We start from the raw sequence: 4,408 nt of genomic DNA, 5'->3' as shown, positions 1-4,408 counted from the left end.
TATTTTAGCATGCATAGAAAATATTTACGGGAAAATTGGCTTCTTTATAGTCCTGGAATTTATTCTTTTGTAGAAACACCTATAGTATGAAAGGTGTTATACTAAACTAAATTGTTTTGTTAATACTAAAAGAGGTGACCCCAAGTGGGGGCCAATTCAATAACTATAAGTGTACATTCCAAAGAATGCTTCACATGGGAAAGGTTTTTTGTTTTGTTTTGTTTTTTTTTAACAAAACACTAATTAACATCAATATCTGCATGTATCTACTGATTAGCATGCAGAAAATCTGACACCAATTAGTAAAACAATATGCTGACAAACACACAGCATAGATAAGTCATATTAGGAAAGCATACGGCAAGATGCTTTGGGCTCTGACTCTGAAGGATTTTGGTACTAGATTCCCCTGGCACTGATTTGTTTTTTCATTATTGTTGTTTGCTTGTTTGTTTGTTTTATATTTTTGTTTTTGTGGGGGCTTTATTGGGAGGGGTGTTTTTAAGTTTATCTCTTCAAAGGCATACTTATACCAAATAAAGAGGATGAGTGAGAGGGCAAAACTTCCAATAATCCTGAATCATTTGCCTTGAGCCATAAGCATGAATAGGGCTTCCATACTACAGCAGATTCCTGATTGATTCTGCGACTGCCTTGTTTCTCTGCCACCCACCGGGTGCTATTTAAATCCAATTCATGGATAGGGACTTCATGTCATTTTCTTCCAAATTTCTTTTTTCTCCCTTGTTAATCACTGAAGTATCGAATAGTGGCTGATCCAAAGAGGAAGGCTTAAAGAAGAACAGAAAAGGAGTAACTGCCCTGAAGTTGAGACTTTGGATGCCTCTACCTTTGTCTTCCCTCTGGTCATTTCACTTTCATGCACCAAACAAAGACTTTTTAAGGAATTTTTAAAACGTGTTTGCTTAAGGGTTTTTCTTTCAAAATGAAGTCTTGCTTTAAACATCTCTTTTGTGTATTCTCTGCAGGATGGCTGGACAATTTCCAATGCTGCCTCGGCTTATAGACTCTTGTTATATTTTCTTTTTAACAATTTCCATCCCAAACACACTATAGAGGCAGCTGATACATAAAAATCTTCAGTAAGGTGCAATTTTAAGGAGAGTAGCCATGGGCAGAGCTTTGATTCTTTATCTCCTAACAACAGACAAACAGGTCCACAGAAAATCACCACCAACCTCTGAATCAGGCAGAACAAAAACATCAGATTCAAAGGCTTCTTGCCTTTGAATGAGTCTTTTTCCTCTGTTTGTTTTTCTTTCCTTTTCACTTCCAAGTCTGTGCACTACCTGCTTTGGCCATTACTAGGAGAACTTAACGATCACATTTCCTACAAAATTTATTTCCTTGGTCTCAAAAGCAGAAAGCATTAAAAGACAATTTGTCTGTGCCATCTCACTCAAATTTCAGTTTATCTGTTCCTCATCATATCTGAAGTTTGAATTTTATGGGTTTCACATATAACCCTTAGATTATTTTTCCCTCCATGATTTCCAATTGATTCTAAAAAAAATTTTTTTGTAGTTGTAGATGGACAGAATGCCTTTATTTTGTTTGTTTATTTTTATGTGGTTCTGAGGATCAAACTCAGTGCCTCATGTATGCTAGGCAAGTGCTCTACCACTGAGCTACAGCCCCAGCCCCAATTGATTTTTTTATAATTCTAAAACATAGCCCTTTTTGTTTCTGAGAGTTACAAGTACAAACGTTGAAAAAAAGAGAAAGCATATGCAGATACACCATGATGCATTCTTTTTCTTAACAGCTTTACTGAAATAAAATTCACATGCCATACAATTCACCCATCTAGTCTTACATTTCATACAAATGCAACCACACAATATGTGGTCCTGTGTGACTGGTTTTTTTCATGTTTTGTAATGTTCTTAAGGTTTATCCTTGTTGAAGCATGTATGTTAATGCCATTACTTTTTGTGGCTGGATAGTATTTCATTGTATGGATATATTACACCTTATTTATCCATTCATCAGTTGATAGAAGTTTGGGATGTTTTCCATTTCTAGATACGAAGAAAAATGTTGCTTGTGAACATTTGTGTACAGTTATTTTGGAAAATACATGCTTTTGTTTCATTTTTGGGGAGGCAATGGATATATATGTTCATTATACACTTTGAAGTAGAATTTCTATATCATATGGTAATATCTATGGCTATTTGAAAACCTTTTAGACTGTTTTCCAAAGCAACTGTAGAATTTTACATTTTTATTGCGAATGTACGGGGTTCTGGTTTCTCCTCCTCCCTAACACTTCTTGCCTTTTCTATATAGCCATTCTAGTGATGGAAAGTTGAACCTTATTGTAATATTTTGATTTTGATTTGCATTCCCTGGATGGCCAATAATGTTGAACATCTTTCATGTGCTTATGGCCTATTTACATATCTCCTTTCTAGAAATGTCTCCTCAGACCATTCACCCATTTTTTAACTGGGTGATTTGTCTTTTTACTATTTGTAATTGAGTTGTAATAGTTCTTTATGTAGTACTCTCTTCCTTTTTCTCTTATCGGAAAAATAATTTGCAAAACTTTTCTCCCATACTCTGGATTATCTTTGCACTTGAGGGATGGCATCTTCTAAAGCACATGTTTTGTTCTTGATGTTACCAGAGATGCATTTTTGCCTCCAGGGTCTCACTAAACTCAAAGCAACATAAAGCCAGAAGTTCACACTCATACCTGGGTGTTCACATCTTAGTTAAGAATCATATTAATGACTGGGGGTGGGGGTGGGGGGTTAAGAAGTACCCTGTAGCGATCTTTAAACAAAACTTCACACCAAGATATTTTCAGGGCTTGTTGTATTGTCACCGGAGAACCAATAGGAGTTGCTCTTTGCTGCAGCCACGACTTTTCCAGCTGCCAGGCAATGTTGTCTCATTTAGTTGAGCCACAGCTGCTTTTTCACAACAACAACTTCGAGGAAGGGGAACAGGCTTTGCCTCGCCAGCCAGCCTCATCAGTTCCTGAGTGGAGCTGCCTATGAAGAGCAGCAATGGCAATGAGAGTGGCAATGGGAAGAATGGGGGACATGTCCCTTCTTCCTCCTGCATCCACAATAGAGACATGGAAAAGATTCTTTTGGATGCACAACATGAATCAGTACAAAGTAGATCAAGAGGCAGTTCTCACTGTGACAGTCTTTCCCCTCAAAATGGGCAGATCATGTTTGATATGGAAACGCACATCAGCAGAGACCATAGCTCTATCAGAAGAAATGGAAGGAAGTTGAAGCTTTGAAGAAAAGTTCAGACTGGGTATCAGACCGGTCTAGTTCCTCCCAAGGAGTTCCACTTCAGACACCCCAAGCGCTCTGTGTCTCTAAGCGTGAGGAAAAGTGGAGCCATAAAGAAAGGTGGTATTTTTTTTCTGCAGAATTTCTGAAAGTGTTCATTCCATCTCTCTTCCTTTTTTATGTTTTGGCTTTGGGACTAGGCATCTATATTGGAAAATGACTGAGCACACCTTTTTCCAGCACCTACTGAGGGAAGGAAAAGCCCTGGGTGGCCTGTGAAGTGGTGTATTGTTACAGTAGTTTATTTGAACTTGAGACCATTGTAAGCTTGACCAACTTCCCCCCTATTTTTACATCTCTAATCCAGTAACTCTCAATTCCAGTATTTTATTCAAACTTGGTTGAGGCATTTTACTAACTTTATTCTCTTTTTGGCCTCTGGACACTTTTGAATTTCCTAACAAAATTCACGGTTGTTTAGAAATTTGCAAAGGCTTTATTTCTGCAAATGCCACCAGCAGATTATAATTTTGTCAACAATGCTATTGTCTCCTCTTAATACCACCAGAATTAGACCTGCATCCTTCATGGTAAGAATTTTACTCTGGCAGTGCATCTACCATATCTTTCCAAATGAGATTGTTAGCAAATGATATAAAATGCTTTGTTGTTTAGCAATAAAGTCAAGAAATCTGTTTTGTTTTCTAAGACAAAGTCAAGCTTCCCAAAGTTTGATTTTATATTTATTAAAAAAAAAAAAAAGCAAGACACAAGGAAAAAAAATATCCTGGGAAAATTTTTTTAAAAATTATTTTAAACCAGCTTAGAAGCCACTTTTTTTCCTGTGTCTCTTAATAGCATGTTTTAAATTGTAGGAGGCAGGCTGTATAAATGATAGGAAATAGAGTAAGGACTAAGATACATCAGCAGATTAATACTAGTATGCTGTAATGCTGTCTTTTCTATGGTATGGAATCTTTATTTCTGATAAGAAACATCTCAAGTCTAGACATGCAAAATTGCTTTTGAGTTTTGTGTGTATCTGGTATTTTCATGTGTTAGCTACATGTGAATTTTTCATGACTTTACATTTTTTTATTTCTTCTTTTTTTTTCCTCTCTGAGACTTGA

The 4,408-nt window shown here is 36.5% G+C and overlaps 1 pseudogene; it reads left to right on the top strand.

Annotated features, from left to right (window-relative positions):
* The first annotated feature begins 2,912 nt into the window (after positions 1-2,912).
* LOC113192172 (BCL2/adenovirus E1B 19 kDa protein-interacting protein 3-like pseudogene) lies at positions 2,913-3,528 on the top strand (annotated as a pseudogene).
* Positions 3,529-4,408: the final 880 nt, after the last annotated feature.

Source organism: Urocitellus parryii, chromosome 1 (assembly GCF_045843805.1).
Source record: "Urocitellus parryii isolate mUroPar1 chromosome 1, mUroPar1.hap1, whole genome shotgun sequence".
In the NCBI taxonomy this organism is placed as follows: domain Eukaryota; kingdom Metazoa; phylum Chordata; class Mammalia; order Rodentia; family Sciuridae; genus Urocitellus; species Urocitellus parryii.
The sequence above is the reverse complement of the archived record's forward strand: the minus strand, read 5'-3'. Positions and strand labels throughout refer to the sequence as shown.